Below are 18,378 nucleotides of genomic sequence, written 5' to 3'. Positions count from 1 at the left end.
AATGAATACACGCGTGGGGGGACCAGCTCTGTTCGCAGACAGCGCTGATCTCCGACTACTCAAAGCATAAGCAGATATTTTATACCATCAGGGTTTGAATTTAATGACGCCCCTTCATGCGTCCTCAGACAGAATATATGCATACGTCAAATCAAAGCCACAATGACTTTTAACACAGTTTAAAAAGAACATTGTCTCCGTCTTCACGGCAGGTGTTTCCTGTCCCTTCTGACTTTCACTTCTCGTCTTGAACACAAGGCACACATCCTGCAAGAAACTGTTCCTCTTTTTGCAGAGACAAACATGACTAACCTCTCACCTATAAATGCGTCTATCTACTGTGTATGTGTGTGTATGTGTGTATGTGTCGACCTTACATGTTCTCTCATTTCACCCATTGCACTTCTGACCTTTTACCAGAACAGAGGCTCATCCTTATGTGTAACAACCTAACTGAAACTGTATGTACTATGTTGAATAAATGTTTTAATCAAGAACCTCTACTGAAAGCTTAATCAAAGAATGTAAAAGTATAAAAGACAATTTGAATAACCTGGTTATTCAAATAGCCTCGTCTAACCAGCTCCTCAGAATAACCTGCACTTAGACTCTGCTCTCGGTTTCACTTCTACAAAAGCACGCTCTGCAAACCTGCAATTTCCTGTCAGCCTGCAACTTAGTCTTTCTGAAAGACACACACTGTTTAAACATCTGAATGCAATATCAATGCTGTAGATTATATTATCAATGCAATGGTAAGGATGATGATTATTAACAATAGCAGCAAAATAATTTCCCTGCTCTCCACACAGGCCTCCAAGATTGGAATTAAAAGTGCTATGAAATATTTCACTGAGAGCAGGTACAAGGTGAGCTTCTTCAGATTACAATGGGCTTAGCAGAGGTACACCTGTCTGGGACACTGACCACATCCAATGGGTCTAAAAGGATTGTAGCGATTCAATCCATAACAAAATCATAAAGAATTGTTTTTATTTAATTTCTTTTTTAGATCAGATTGCTGTCAGTGGATACTCAAATGAGTGCGCGGGTTTCCACTGTCAGCAATAATTGGTATAAATGCATGTGACTGGACTGTGATGGACTGAAGGTTTGACTGACTTCAAATGGAGATTAAAGACTTGACTTATTTTAGGATTAGAGACTTCATTTCTAGTGCCTAATTCACCCAAATAGTGCAAAAAGGGTGGATGGATGTCTTTTATTTGCAGGAGCAGGAGAATGACACAGACCCAAGAGGAGAGAGATTCTAAGTTCACATGAGTGTGTGGACCTGCAGACTTAACCCTTTAGCTGCCACTTTTCTGTGTTACTGATTTTGTTTTTGTTTTTTTTGTTTTTTGCCTGTCCCATTTGGTTCTTTAGCCATCAGAATTGTTGTCTGAAGACCAACAAGGATACCCAATGGATTTACTTTGCCAAATGGATCTTCGTGGCATTGCCGTATTGGTCCATTTGGTCGATCTTTGTTTTTATTATTTATTATATTTTATTTTCAGATGTTACAGACGGGACAGACATCAGTGAGGGATAGGAAAGGGAGAAAGAAAGAGGAAGGAAAGGAAAAACAGAAGGGGAGAGGGACAGTGAGAAAGGGGGGGAGAAAAAAAATAAAAATCTCCTGGATCACCTGTTGAGAGAAGAATAGAAGACAAGCAAAAAAACAAAAAAAACAAAGCAACATACTAAACACAACACCATCGCATTAATCTAGCTAAGTGTAAACAGCAGTAAATACTAAATATTCAATGTTGTTGTGCAGCACGCAGGACAGATGTGCTTCGAAGTAGTAGCCAAGAAAGGTATAATTTAAGTCTACGAGCAGTGAACACCCGTGTGCATACCTGTGTGGATCAGCATGCTTGTATTCCAAAGGTTTCTCCATGTAACGATCTGCTAGGGAGTGTGGGGGGGCCACAGCCCCGTCCTCCAGGGTATGAAGCAGGTATGGAGGAGATCAAAACTCCAGACATCCAGAGGCCCCCAGAACGCAAGAGACCATAGAAAACCAACAGAGGGGCAGCCGCGCCACTGTCCCAGCAAGAGCTGAGGAGGTTACTGATTTTGTTTGAAGGACACTGTTTTTATTGGCTGTGTGTTGGTTATGGTATCACACTGTATTTTTGAGAAATGTTAGATGTTACACGGAGGAAAATGTGTATTCAATGTGAAAATATACTGTGTTGAAACGAGTGTCACTCCTTTCACAGCAGCAGGTTGCTGACGACATGATTTATAGCAGCACCTCTGGAATCTGTTTGATCCAGGCCCGACCTGCGAGGATACTCGACTGGCTAATGTTTGTTTTCATCTAATGGTCTCTGTGGAGGATTTAGCATCACACAGATAGACATGAGTGAAAATAAAGTAGGATGTGCAGTGATCGCAGGAAACTTTAGTGTGGAGCTCATAGAGTGAAAACAAGGGAGTGACTTATTTAAAGAACTAACTCAAACCCAGCAAACTCAAAGATCAGGAAAGGAGTAAGGGAATAAAGGTCAGACACAAATACTTTTAATCACCTTTCTTCACTGTGAGTACTGAAAACTGTTCCAGTCATTCTGTGAGATGTACTGTAATACTATACTGTAGGTACTTGTTCTTTTGTGTTTAACAAAGCCATCGGTTGACAACTGATATTTTAAAGAGGATGTTAGTTCATGCAACATGATCTGTTCTGCTTTTTCAGGCAGCAACGCCCACTGTTCTATGAAAACACCTGTGCTTCAGTACATCTTCTTTGCAAACAATGTAGGAACTGTGTGCTCTCCCACACAACACAGAGACCAAAGACCAGGAAACACAACACGCAAATAAGATGAGTGAGAAAAAACTGGTTCCACATCTCTGAGGCTATTTGTTTAGCTGGGTTTGGTTTTCTATCTGTCTGGGTTCAGATTCAGACCTGCATGGTCAGAGGACTGGAATGGACAGATTTTAACTGGGAAATATGAAAAGAGTTGTGGGTATTTGTATGCCTGGGTAGCCTTAGGTTGACAGTCACATAGCTGATTATTGTTTCGATTTCAAATGGACCAGTAGAGTTGGGAGACGTGTTGACACATGCTCAATCATAATGCTTAGCAATTGGCAGAAAGCAGATGCTGTTTATCTGCACATTGAGTGTTTCTTCCTCAGTCACTATGTGTCATAGACCTCTCTGAACTAAATATTTGTTATAAATCTCTGGCTCTCATCCACAGCATGTCTTTTATCCCCTCTTCTTTCCCTCATCAACCGGTCGTAGCACATTCAATTCAATTCAATCCAAATTTATTTACACAGCGCCAAATCACAACAACAGTCACCTCAAGATGCTTCATATTGTAAGGTCGACCCTACAATAATACATACAGAGAAAAACCCAACAATCATATGACCCTCTGTGACCAAAGACTATATTACCCATGGCTCTATGAAGGTCCTTCCACAGGAATTATGTCCATTTATTCTTTAATTCTTCTCACAGATTTATTACTTTTATCAGCTTACTGGATCTGAAATGATCGTAGTCAGTAGATCAGATGAAAAATGAAATTATTCGACTGAAACAGCAGTTTAATTACCTTTAACATTAGAGTTGTAAGTCTGAGTGTTAAGAGAGCTTCAGGCTCACATTTCCATGACTTATATCACTGATATAATGAATAATAGTTGAGTATGAGAGTGTTTTGCCATGTCAGGGACATCTTCTCAGACACTATATTACAGTATTACTGGATACTAACAGATACCAAAAGAAAACTTCTCACACAATTATTCACTTACTTGAACAGGTTTTCTAATTACAGCATCCTCATAGAACTTCCTGATTTCCCAGCAGTATTTACTACTAGGATATATTGAGTTTCAGCCTTTTTAAGCTTCGTTCCTGCTTTGATTTCATCACTGTTCCTGCTTGTGTTTCTAGGATTGTGACCCACTACCATACGTTAGCATTTGGCTTTTGTCTGGTTGGTTCTGCAGCACCTGCTTGTCTGTATGGAACAAGAAGTCCCATAGCTGCTCAACTCTGTTGTCCTCATCAACCTTTGGTAGAGTCTCCCATCAGGATGTAACGTTGGGTTGTGTTCAGTGGTTGAGAGGAAGCGGTAGAAACCTTAGCAGGATAGTAGGAAGAATACACGATCACACTGGTACTGGGAATTCCACAACATGTCCTTTAATGCACATTCTCTTCATCAACCATACGAGGCCCGGTTGAACGGCTGCTGCTTATCAAACATGACATACAGTGTTCATAACGTTACAAAGGTTTCTGGAGAGGTAAATCATATAAAGTCTGTCTCTCTCCATGTATTCGCGTGCAAGTACATTGCTCCCATAACTCACAGAGAGGGCAGTGGCCAGTGTTGGTCAACTTACTTGAAAAAAGTAATCAGTAACTAATTACTGATTACTTATTTTCAAAAGTAATTAATTACTCAGTTACTTAGTTACTTTTTAAAAACATGATTTACAACCTGAATATGTGATAAAGCGATAGATCTTTCATTCTACTTTTTCTGCATAATCCATCATAAAAATGCAATCAAATGGAAACGTTTAACATTTAAACCTATTTTCTGCATATTCCAGCACATAAAATAAAATTGTTTTTTGTGTTTACACTCACTCTTTTAAATAGATGCAAGTAAAACACAGCAGAAAATAAATAAAATCAAAGACTCAGCGGTCCTGTTGCTCTATTTTCACCTGTAAAGCAGGAGTGGGGCAGGCGGAGGTTTACCCTGGTGCAGGTGTGCTGCAGTGGTGGAAGAATCCGCAAGTTTCTCTGTGAATTTCCCATTACGTGGTAGCAGACTCGGAGGTTTAGGGGTTTTGTCGCTGTAAAAAGAAGTTTTCGTCCCACGCAGTGAACAACGGACACAAATGTTTTTGTCACTTTTTAACGGAATCAAACTCAAAGTAAGGTCAGTACTTCCACGCTTTAAACGCTGCACGGGCATACTCTCTCCGCACTCGATATACTGTATTATCCAGTGTTGAAGTAACGTGTTACTGCCCATCTCTGGCAGTGGCACACACTAATGACATCATAAACCCTCGACTTATGTTACATTAAAGAGACACCATTGTGAGTGTTACAAGGACTTGTATGGAAGCCCGTTTCCACCACTTAGAAAAAAGAAAAAGGATCCATAACTAGAAATTTCAAGTTATTTTCTCAAAATTTTGAGAAAAGCAACGAGTTAGTGCTGCCAATCAATAATGTACGTGAATGACGTCATTTCCTTGTTACCCGGAAGCTGAAGCCCTCAGCTACAAACGCTACAGCTAAGCTACCGGTATTATATCCAGTCATGAATGCACAGATTGCTGAGTATTTTCAGCGTGGCTTCAAAACTGATGAAATCCTTGTCTTATTAGCTGAATCACATGGTGTTACTATCAGAAATGTACTCACGAAAGCGCCAATTTGTTGCGATACGGTTTTGAGTGCACGTTACTCTGCGCCATATGCTTCCAGGTAACAAGAAAGTGACCTAATTCACGTAGATTACTGATTGGCAGAGCTAACTCGAAATTTGGTGAAAAGTAACTCGAAATTTCGAGTTATGTTTCTCCAAATTTCGAGTTATTAACTTGGAATTTGGAGAAACATAAGTCGAAATTTCAAGAAAATAACTCGAAATTTTGAGTCATGGAAACAGGCTTCCATAGACGTGGGTGCTTCCAGTCCATATGTGACACAGATGTTCCTCTACACTATCCCAGCCACTTGGTGGTGCCTCTCACTGTACGCTGTCCTAGCTTGCATCTGACATCCTGTGTATTTGTCCTGGATAGTCTCCAGAGCACCTTTGCATCTTCGGTCCTGTTGGCCTCTTGGCGTCTTGGCTCTGTGGATCAGAACATCTGTGCGGTCTTTTTTCATGAGGTTAGTCACATCTTCCATCCTCCATCCTTTTTGGAGCCTGGTCTTCCATGATAGTTCCTCCTCCAGAAGTCAAACCTGTCAAACTCAACATATTCCAGGTACTTATGAGCCAGAAACTTTAGGGTGCTACCTCCAGGAAAATTCCATACAGTGACATTGGAATACTCTGGATGGGTGGATGGTATAGGTATCTCTGAGGATTCTACAGCATCAGTAGGAGCAACTCCCTCATCTCCATCACCTGTTCCTCTGAAGGCATTAAGAAATTTCGATTTCCCAGAACCAGATTCTCCTGTGATGGCAATATTTAGTGGAATATCATGTGGTTTTTCTAAAACTCTTAAATATCTTCAAATCCTTGCTACTGCTGCAGTAGTGTCATTGTTCTTCAGATTATTTTTAACTGAAGCAGATAAAGCCTCCATGAGGACTCTTAAATAGAAGAAAAAGCTGTTCACTGTGTGAGATGAGGGAGAATCTCCCGTGCAGTATGTTCTGTTCTCTTTGTAATCAGAAAAGCAAGGCCATGATTCTCTGCAAACACTATTTCTGTATAAATCAGCAGAATAATGCATCACAAAACACTGTAATATTCCATTCCTGTTTTTTCTCAAAATAAACAATCAATTAATTTTATTACATGTACATGGGGATTTTAACAGCTTAGCATCCAACATCAAAATCCGCTGGGGCAGTCCCAGAAGCACATATTGATACATAGAAATCAACAACCTTTGTCTCTCAAAACTAGATGCCTGCTAATGTCCTCTCTATCTCCTGCCTCCCTATCTCGTGTCCTTTCTGCCCACTTCTTCGCACACTATGTTCTCCTTGCTTTGGCTTACCAACTCCTTATCCCACTAACGGCAGCTCTGTCGTCTCTGCTTCTCACATGCACCTCTGACCTATTCTCCCAGTTCTATGTGCTCTATGTGTGAATGTTTAGCAACTTGACCTATGACCTACTTAACTGAATAATGAATATAATGCCTTAAAATCATTAATACAACTAAATAGCTAATACTACGATAATGTAGTCATACATGACTTATTTTATTTATTTGTTTTTCTATATTTTACTCCATCTTTGTTGTGCATTTTATTTATTTTAGTGGCATTTTACATTGTTAAGCACTTTGTGCAGCATGGACAGTTTGGAAATATATATGAATAAGCTTGACCTTGAACTAGTTTTTCAGCGTCACTCTGAGACAGGATATTTCTAATTTTAGAGATGTTGCGCAAATGGAAGAACGCAGTCTTACATATCTGTTTAATATGTGCGTTGAAGGACATGTCCTGGTCAAAAATGACTCCAAGGTTCCTCACAGCGTTACTGGAGGCCAAGGTAATGCCATCCAGAGGAAGAATCTGCTTAGATACCATATTTTTAAGATTTTCAGGGCCGAGTACAATAACCTCAGTTTGATCTGAATTAAGAAGCAGAAAGTTAGCGACCATCCAGGTCTTTATGTCTTTAAGACATTCCTGCAGTTTAACTCATTGGTGTGTGTTATCTGGCTTCATGGACAGATAGAGCTGGGTGTCATCTGCATAATACTACAAATGCCTTGTGAGCCTTCCAATAATACTGCCTAAAGGAAGCATGTAAAACTAACTGTTTGTGATGTCAGTGAAGAGCATCAGTTGTAGCCGCAAACAGCAGCAGAATAAGAGAAATGATGAGAAAGAAAAGAGGAGAAGATGGATGTTAGGTCTGCACTCGTAGGCCCTGCTGATTCAGAGACTTATCCCCATGAGCGATACAAGACAGAGCTCGATCGGTTTCAAACTTGGAGGGAAGCCGGTTGGATCAGCATCTTGGCGCTGAAAGCTCTTCACCTGATCCCAGCCAACTTCAAAAAAACAGTGTCCCCTTGCAGCTTGTGTGTGTGTGTGTGTGTGTGTGTGTGTGTGTGTGTGTGTGTGTGTGTGTGTGTGTGTGTGTGTGTGTGACTTCCTGCTGATCACAAAGGGGTCATCTCCCCTCACCCACGTATATGGCTCAACTTCTTTAACGGTCCACCTTATACAAGCGCAGGTGAGCCCATAAATGGCAGGAATTACATTCTTTACCAAATAAGGAAACCAGAACCTTACATAGAATGTGCCTGCACTTAAACACTATAACTAATTGCATGCCCCACCATCCTAGATGTGGGGGATGGACAGAAAAATATCTGAATATGCAGTTCAGGACAAGGTTTACAGTTTTAAGTACAACAATGACAACAATTTTTATCACAATCAATCTACCAATGGACTGCAAGGTGGATTTACGCAGTGAACAGGAGAAAATACTGAAGGACAACTGAAACACGAACATAAAGTCATAGGGTCATGTATTGTGCCTTGTAATATTTATGTATATACAACACGTGCTCACTCAGGCACATGAAGTGGAAATATTGTTTGTGTAATGTGGGTAGTGAGGGGTATGACATCTCTGTGCTTCCTGTAACTGGTACTCTGAGAATAAACACTTTGTTTCTACCACAAACTGGACTGCAGTGAGCCAAATAAACTTATGATATTTTAAATACACAAACCTGAATATTTTCAGATACTACCAACTGAGTTTGGAACACCTGTAGGAATTCGTAGCACCTGCTGGTATAGGTGCCTTTCCCTTTACCCATACCAGTGCCTCAGGTTCAATTCAATTAAATTCAATTCACTTTTATTTATATAGTGCCAAATTACATCAACAGTCGCCTCAAGGTGCTTTATATTGCACAGTAGATTGTTAATACAAACAGAGAAAAACCCAACAATCATATGACCCCTATGAGCAGCACTTTGGCGACAGTGGGAAGGAAAAACTCCCTTTTAACAGGAAGAAACCTCCGGCAGAACCAGGCTCAGGGAGGGGCGGGGCCATCTGCTGTGATTGGTTGGGGTGAGAGAAGGAAGACAGGATGAACAAACCGGAGCCATCAGATCTGTTTTGATTTCTTTGAGGCCAGCCACAACAGCTGTGATGAAGATAGGAAGGATCATTTTCATGTGTTATTCTTTCTCAAATATTTGGTTTACATCACATCAAAAATCAGCAGCACAATCTTTTATATTTTTCATCCATTTAACATTTTTCCCTAATAATTTCAAGCTGCAGACCTGACAATGTGTCACCAAAGTGTCTCTCTTTGCATCTGGCTAAATCTCCATAGTAATAATGTTGCATACCTGGTTGGGAGCCAGCTAACACAAAGGAAGTGTGGCTGTGTTGAACTTCATAGTCACACCCTTCAGGACTCCTTGTGTCCAACAATCTCAGACCAAACTGAAAACATGATATTTAATGCAAACCTGCTCTGTGAGCGAGTTAAATAAAGCCAGGATCTCTTTCAATAATCTGGATTCACTCAACATCGACTATCAGGATAAGCTGTCACCAAAACGGCTCATCAACTGTAATCCCTTACTTTACTCGTTACTTGAAAAAAGTAATCAGATTACAGTAACGCGTTACAAGTAACGCGTTACTGCCCATCTCTGGTCAAGACTAATGTAATCTAATAGATAATTTCTATATTGGTTAGAATTAAGATTATTTTTATTTTTCCAGTTCATGAGGACTGTTTTCTTGGCTATGCATAGGGCAGTGAAAACCATATGGGCGATATTCTTTTCTGAAGTGACATTATCTAAGCTGCCCAGTAGACACACTAAGGGGGAAGTTGGAATGTTACATTTCAGACACTTTGATAAGTTTTCACATATCTCGCGCTAAAACTTTTGCACTGGTGGACAGAACCAAAGAGCGTGGATGTAATTGTCTGGTGTATTGCCTTGACAGTGTGAGCAGTTGTTGGAAGATGTAAAGCCCATCTTGAACATCCGATGACCTGTATAGTGCACTCTATGAAGTATTTTGTATTGTATTAATTGCAGACTGGGATTTTTAATTAATTTGAAAGTTTTTAAGCAAATCTGAGACCAGAAGTTTTGGTCTAAGCTGACTGATAAATCTGCTTCCCACTTTGCAATAGGAAGGGATATTGATTCATCTAATTTAGAAAGTGTTCTGTATATTTTAGATAATAATTTGGGGGATTTAAGAGTAAAAAAATGTGCCGCACTTAGTGGTGTTTGTAATTCAACTTGACTGAGGTTAAATTTCTTTTTTACTATGGATTTAATTTGTTGATATTCTAAAAACCTTGTCTTGTTGATCCCATATTGTTCAACTAGTCTGTCAAATGGAATAAATTCTGTTCCCTCTAATATATGTTCTAAGTATTTAATTCCTTTACAACTCCATTCTGGGAAATTAATCATATTATTGTTTTGTAATATGTCAGGGTTATTCCAGATAGGTGTACGTTTGCATGGGATTAATGAAGACTCCGTTATTTTTAGAAACTCCCACCATGCTGTTAGAGAAAAGCTGATGTTGATACTTTTAAAGCATTCATGTCTTTTGATGTTTGAGCTAATAAATGATAGGTCTGAAATCTCTAGATCCTTGCATAGTGCCTGTTCAACATCTAGCCAGGGCTCAACTAAGAAGGTATGTTTTAACCATTCTGAGATGAACTGAAGCCTGTTGGCTAAGAAGTATTGGTGAAAATTAGGTAGATCTAATCCTCCTCTATCCTTGGTTCTTTGTAGCGTTTTTAAGCTAATACGCGGGGGTTTATCTTTCCAAAGGAATTTGGAAATATATGAATCCAGAGATCTGAACCAATCTTCCACTGGTTGGAATTTGAGTGAATTGAACTTTATAGACAGAACTCATTTAATCAAAGGTTTACCTGCGTGCTGAGCTGTTGGAGTGATGAAAAGTTCTGCATGAAGCAGTCAGTCTGATGATAGATGAGCTGGTGGAGGGTAAATATCTCTAACCACACCCTGTGAAAAACAGCAGTCAAACTGGTTTGACCACAGAGCTGTGGTCATTTGTTTGAGCAGGGATCAGCTGATCCCTGCTCAAACAAATGACCTTCTCATTTGTTTGTGTTTCTCTACACGCTGCTGAGTAAAGAAATGTTTATGTTTTTCATATTTTAGATTATGACCTCAACCAGTGATCAAACCAGGCAATGTGTCTTTGTGTGGGTCACAGCACTGACTGTAAACCAGCTGATTTAAGTATAGATCACACTTGTATTCACAGCAGAGCACAAAGTCTTTACACACTGCTCCTTCTGCAGGAGAGAACTGTAAAGGAACTTTTAAATAAGTGCACGTATCGTATAATGTTTGTATCCCATGACAATAATATTTCATTAAGGCTGGCAGGATGAACAAACCGGAGCCATCAGATCTGTTTTGATTTCTTTGAGGCCAGCCACAACAGCTGTGATGAAGATAGGAAGGATCATTTTCATGTGTTATTCTTTCTCAAATATTTGGTTTACATCACATCAAAAATCAGCAGCACAATCTTTTATATTTTTCATCCATTTAACATTTTTCCCTAATAATTTCAAGCTGCAGACCTGACAATGTGTCACCAAAGTGTCTCTCTTTGCATCTGGCTAAATCTCCATAGTAATAATGTTGCATACCTGGTTGGGAGCCAGCTAACACAAAGGAAGTGTGGCTGTGTTGAACTTCATAGTCACACCCTTCAGGACTCCTTGTGTCCAACAATCTCAGACCAAACTGAAAACATGATATTTAATGCAAACCTGCTCTGTGAGCGAGTTAAATAAAGCCAGGATCTCTTTCAATAATCTGGATTCACTCAACATCGACTATCAGGATAAGCTGTCACCAAAACGGCTCATCAACTGGCCAAGGTCAGATGTCATACCTGTTGAGCTCTAATCTGGAACCTAATCTGCTCCACCTTGCCCTCCAGGTGTGCTGCTCTCCATGTTGGAACCATTCCAGAGAGTGCCACACCTGGCCTGTAACTACTGATCATGTGACAGTGAAACGAGGAAGTTGGTCATGTCTGTTGTCTAGATATTGGCAGTTAATCATGTCACATCCTGCTAACAAGCCTTTCAATTCAGCCATTGTGCATTTGCAGAACTAATATTAAGCCATAAGAAATGATGGGGAAAGTTTTTTCTCAGAATACTTATTTGTACTTTTGACACTTTTATGTCCAGTTTTCCAGTAATACAGTTTTGTGTGTATGGAGGTGTGTTTTCATGGTTTTACTGCTTCTGTTCCTGAATGGTTTGTAAATTCACTCCACCACCATTGGTTGTTTAATTATTCTCACATATTTATTACCTTAATCAGTTTACTGGATTTGAAATGATCATAGTCAGTAGATGACATTAAAAATTAAATGATTAAACAGAACAGCAGTTAAATAACCTTTTACATTAGAGTTTTATTAGAGTCTAAATTACAGTATTTTTGGACACTAACAGAAACCACAAGAAAACTTCTCACACAAGTAGCTTCACTCACTGTAGCAGGTTTTCTAATTACAGCATCGTCATTTTAAGGAGAAAGAAAGAGAAAGTAAAGGAAGGATCCACAGGGTGGAACGTGTCCACAATTCCTTTAGTTTTGATTACAATTCTGATATAGTGGGCTGGAACTAGAGGTCTTATATATAACCCTGTTGTCCTCAACCACCCATCTGTGTCTCCCTTCGGGTACTTGGGGGTTTCCAGTCCCTCTGTGGCACAGATGAGGAGGAAAGTTTGAGAGCATGAAGCTGTGAAGAATTACTCTGTTCTTGTTGCTTTGACCAGAGAAAATGAGATCTGCTGTAGACTGAACACAGGATCACATTATCATTTACTTACTAGTTCAGACCCAGAGCCTTCTCAAAAACCCTCTGAGCACCATCAGCAAGTGTGTCGAGGAAAGAATTCAGAGCTTTGTAGGTTACAGCAAAAGACAGACCGGCTGATGCTACAAGTCCGACTACTGGAATCCATCTAACACTTTCTTCTGCTGTCATACATGCAGCTATGCATGCTAGTTGGGTCAACACCCTCGTGAGGAGCTCTGGAGTTATTTCTACTCCAGCCAGTGGTGACCTGACAACAGCACAAAGATCAGCATACAGCACATCTGTTCTCTCAGCAAGTTTTTCCAGTGATGACTTATCAAGACTGAAATCAGTTACATAACTTTTAACAACTCTAACCATCAACCCAATATCAACAGCAACAGAAAGTCCAGGAACTGGAACAGCTGCTACAGTTCCAGACAAACCAGCCCAGTATTTTATTCTGGACTGAAAAGCTTTTTTCTTCTTGATGATGATCTCTGGGTTGATGTTGGGCATGATGAACAGCAGAGTGTCCCTCTTGTTTTTAGGAAGGTCTCTGTCTAAGGTCTGCTGTATGAGAGAGAAGTCGTAAAGGTTTGGCTCAAAGCTGGACACCAGGAAGACCTGTAGAGACTCGATGCCCTGGTCTCGAAGAACTGCGTGATAAAGAAATATAAAGAAACCATATCTTTCACAGTTAAAGTAAATAAGTCCCAACTTTGGGATAATAAAGTGTTTTCTTAACAAAACAGAAACTCACCTTGAACACAGTTTTTCCTCATTTCTAAGACTCCTCTCTGCACTGAAGTCTTCATTTCTTCTCTCATCACTCATAAAGTTGTCAATCTTTGAGCGAACAAAGTAGCACTTTTTTTTCATCTTCTGAATCTCCTGAGCGAGTTTCACATCATTTTCTCTGCAACCAGTGTCTGAGACGATGATAAAGAAGTCATACATCTCAAATTCAACATATTCTAGGTACTTATGAGCTGGATACTTCATGGTGCCAACACCAGGAAGATCCCATAAAGTGACATTGGGATAGCCTGGATGGAAGTATGGTATAGGTTCCTTTGAGTGTTCTACAGCACCAGTAGGAGCGGCCCCTCCATCTCCATTACGTAATCCTCTGACAGCGTTAACAAATGTCGATTTACCAGAACCAGATTCTCCTGTGATGGCAATACGTAGTGAAATATCACATGTTTCTTCTCGCTACTGCTGCAGAAGTACCATTGTTCATCAGATCCTTTCTAACTGAAGCAGATAAAGGCTCTATGTGGACTCTTAAATAAAAGGAAAAGTTGTTATAATCACTGCACTCTCATCTCTGAATACAGACTATAAAAATCCAGCATCATCACATAATCTTGAAAGTTTTTTCACAATGTCAGACTCAAGACAAAGAAATTATCAAACAGATCAAACATAAAACTCAGAATTTAAGCAGCTAATCTTTGATTTCTTTGGCATTAGAGTCAGTCTAAGGAGAATCAGTAAGTGTTTAAATTAGCTATGAATAAGGATTCAATAATGACTGTGCTTAGAAAATTATCTAAAAAGAACAAACAATTTTTGAGTCTTTGGCTCTGTTCTCTGATTCACCTGCTGCTTGCAAAAATTTAAGTCTTGAAAACACACATACATTTCCACTTGGCTCACTCACAGAACATAAACAAGTCTTTACAGAGAGAAGTATGACTGGAGAGCTGCTGCTCGAAAGACAGAAAGGGCAAAACTATGAAACACCATCAACTTAACACCAGCATGCAAAAGGTAAAGAACAGGTGACTGAAGAGGTTCACTGGTTGGAATTTCTTTTTTTTTTTTTTCTTAAATGACATCAGAAACAGCAGTATGCGACATTACGTGATGGCAGAGCTTCAGTTCATCCTTTGTCATTTTTTTTTTTTTTTTTTTTTTTTTTTAATAAATAGGACAGGGGGAATGAATGAGAGAAAGAGGGGGAGAGAAAGAAAGAAAACCAAAGGGGAGAAGAGACGGTGAGAAGGGGGGGGAAGAGAGAGAGAGAAAAAAAAAAAAAGAACTCCTGGGTCACCTGTATGGAGAGAAAAAAAAAAAACAAACAAAAAAAACAAACAGAGGAGACAGCAAACAACAAAGAGCAACATAATAATAGAGAAAACAAAGCACCATCACAATAAACTAGCTAGCCATAGATATCCATATTTACTAAATAATAAACGATATTGTGCAGCACGCAAGATAGACAGCGCACAGTGTGCTTTGAGGTAGCAGCCAAGAAAGCTTTAGTCCGCGTCTGTGAATACCCATGTGTGCATACCTGTGTGGATCAGCATGCTTGCATTCCAAAGGTTTCTCCATGTAATGATCTGCTAGGGAGTGTGGGGGGGCCACAGCCCCGTCCTCCAGGGTGTGAAGCGGGTATGGAGGAGATCAAAACTCCAGACATCCAGAGGCCCCCAGAACACAAGAGACCATGGAAGACCAACAGAGGGGCAGCCGCGCCACTGTTCCAGCAAGAGCTGAGGAGAGTCCCAGATGAGGGCTCGCCCAGCAGCCGCGGAGCAGAAGTCAGGGGGAGTTGCAGTGACGCGCCCGTGAGCTCCGCCGGCCCCCAGCTGCGCCTGAGTGACCGAGCCCCAGGCCGAGAGGCCGGGGGCACCCCACCTCCAAAGGGGCCCGAGCGAGCCCCAGGCTCCAGGCCCCGATAAGCGGCCGCCAAGGAGTGAGCCGGTGTGTACCCGGACGCCCACCCCCAGACACAAAGAACCACCAACACACCGACACCTGAGGGAGTCCGCCACCGGCAGGGGAAGTGGTGGTGGGTGGAGATAGGCCTCCAAACCTTGGAGGGCCTGAGGTGTCCCCAGAGAGGTGGCGTCTGATACCCAACCTGACATATAGACACAGACATACAGGCACACACAGATACAAACATCCATTCCCACCCTCATGCTCTCATATGCACTCACTCCACACTCAACCAACGTGGAGACAGACATAAAGAGACGCTGTACACACAATCACACTCCCCAAGCGTACTCTACAAACCGGGTCTAGGTACCCTTGCCCCTGGAGGGGGGAATTGCACCCAGACCCAGGTGGTGTTACCCTTTTCCCTGCGGTGGGGAGAGGCAGACCACCCCGACTCCGCAGCAGCAGGGAGGCCCCACACCCCAGACCGCAGTCGGACGGCCAACTCCTCCTACTAGCCCTCCCGCTCCAGCAGGCCGCAGAGAATGGGGGTGAGAGAAGACTCCAAACCTCCCTCCACCCGCTCATTGTAGTGTTGATGCATATGTGTTCTAAGGTGCAATTAAAACCCAGGAGGGCATGGAGCTACCTGCCATGGAGCAGCAGGTAAGCGCATAGTCCCTCCTGCTAGCCCTCAATGACTAAGTGTATTTAAAATTGAGAGGTGGGCAACGACGTCAGGGGTGAGGTATACACCCTGATGGTAATTTGGACTCCGTGATTGTGCCCACCCCCAAGATCCTATATGTATGTGTAATGAGAGTGTGAGTAATGTGAATGTCTAAGTTGTGGGATAAAATTGAGGCAGAGGCAGCCAGAAGGGGACGGGGGGGGGGGGGGGGGGGGGGTAGCCTCCTCTGCACCCTGGTGACATACCCCCACTCCAAGGCCCTGCATGTGTGGGTGGTTGTGGAGGAGCGGGAAGAGGGAGGCAGCTGGAGATGGGGAGGGAAGGAAGGGAGGGGCAGGTAACCCCTCCCTGGGGCCAGCTCCCCCGCTGACCCCAGTAGGCACTCCCACCCTCCGCGACCCGCCAGGGAAGGGGGGCCCAGGCCCATCAGACCGGGGCCCAGTGCAGTAGCGCCCTCCGGCTCCACAGAGCCCTGGACAGTCCACCCAACCCCACCACAGAGAAAACTGCACCCACCCCACCATCCACACATCTTCCAGACTACATAAGACGGTAAACGCCCAGGCTGAGCTCTTCCTCCACCTCTCCTGTATCTCCCCCTCCCGCAGAGAGTTCCTGAAGAGAAGAAAGCTCCTGCAAGATGTGACCATCCCCCCCACCAGATGAAGAGCCCCCCAGGCGGCTCGACGCACCGGCGGCACCCTGCTCCAGGGCCGGGCCCCCATGCACCCACCCGCCCACAACCCCGGCAACACACCAACCAGGACCCAAGCCCCCGAGGCCCGGCCCGGGCCCCAGCCCAGAGACGGAGCGCCCCCAGAACCTCACGCCCATCCCGGACCCACCCAGGGGCAGTCAGGTTGCCAAGTCAGTAACCCACGTCCGTCAGCACAGACCCTCCCCTAGCCCCGCTGCACGCAGCCGCGAGGAAACAGTCACCTGAGAGCCAACAGAGCCCCCAACCGGACGTGACCGCTACCCCGGTTTGAGCCCCCCAAGGAAGATGCCTCCGGGGAACCCCCCGACGCCCTAAGCCTGTCCCTACCCCCTCACCAATCACAACAGTGAAGGCGGGACCAAACTATGACCCCCCACCCCCACTAGGTGATGGAGCTGATAAAAGGGGCCCAGAGCAATTGATCTAATGTGGTGGCAGAGGCTGTGTCAAGACCAGTGTTGGTCAAGTTACTTGAAAAAAGTAATCAGTAACTAATTACTGATTACTTCCCCAAAAAAGTAATCCCGTTACTTTACTGATTACTTATTTTCAAAAGTAATTAATTACTTAGTTACTTAGTTACTTTTTAAAAACACGATTTACAACCTGAATAGGTGATAAAGCGATAGATCTTTCAGCCCAATTCTACTTTTTCTGCATAATCCATCATACAAAATGTAATCAAATGGAAAAGTCTCTTTTTTAAACTTGTTTTATCAGTTTTAATCTTTTAACTCTATGCATCAAGCAAAAATTTAATTATATGCAACATTCTCTGACTTGAATAAATTAGTTTAACATTTAAACCTATTTTCTACACATTCCAGCACATAAAATAAAATATTTTTTGTGTTTACACTCACTCTTTCAAATAGATGCAAGTAAAACGCAGCAGAAAAAAAATAAAGTCAAAGACTCAGCGGTCTTGTTGCTCTATTTTCACCTGTAAAGCAGGACTAGGGGTAGGCGGAGGTTTACCTTGGTGCAGGTGTGCCGCGGTCAGTTGTGCATTACGTCGTTGCGCACTCGGTGCTTGCTTGGAAGTTTAGGGGTTTTTTTCGCTGTAAAAAGAAGTTTTCTTCCCACGCACAGCGGACACTAATGTTTTTGTCACTTTTTATGGAATCAAACTCAAAGTAAGGTCAGTACTTCCACGCTTTAAATGCTGCACGCTCATACTCTCTCCCACAATCGATATGTGATCCATTGTTGATCTGCACACAGCTGTTGTCACTGTCGTGAGACATTCTCGCAAAGAAATCACGGTTTTAGTAACGCAGTAACGCAGCGTTCCTACGGGAAGTAACGGTAATCTAATTACCGTTTTTGCAATAGTAATCCCTTACTTTACTCGTTACTTGAAAAAAGTAATCAGATTACAGTAACGCGTTACAAGTAACGCGTTACTGCCCATCTCTGGTCAAGACTAATGTAATCTAATAGATAATTTCTATATTGGTTAGAATTAAGATTATTTTTATTTTTCCAGTTCATGAGGACTGTTTTCTTGGCTATGCATAGGGCAGTGAAGATCATATGGGCTATATTCTTTTCTGAAGTGACATTATCTAAGCTGCCCAGTAGACACACTAAGGGGGAAGTTGGAATGTTACATTTCAGACACTTTGATAAGTCTTCACATATCTCGCGCTAAAACTTTTGCACTGGTGGACAGAACCAAAGAGCGTGGATGTAAT

At 42.1% G+C, this 18,378-nt stretch overlaps 1 pseudogene; it reads right to left on the bottom strand.

Moving 5' to 3' along the window:
* Positions 1-12,620: 12,620 nt before the first annotated feature.
* Positions 12,621-13,921, bottom strand: LOC146611816 (interferon-inducible GTPase 5-like; annotated as a pseudogene).
* Positions 13,922-18,378: the final 4,457 nt, after the last annotated feature.

Source organism: Diplotaxodon limnothrissa, linkage group LG19, assembly GCF_057381915.1.
Source record: "Diplotaxodon limnothrissa isolate DT_005_m linkage group LG19, D_limnothrissa_male_GT1.1, whole genome shotgun sequence".
NCBI classification, from domain to species: Eukaryota; Metazoa; Chordata; class Actinopteri; order Cichliformes; family Cichlidae; genus Diplotaxodon; species Diplotaxodon limnothrissa.
This window is presented reverse-complemented; position numbering and strand designations above follow the sequence as displayed.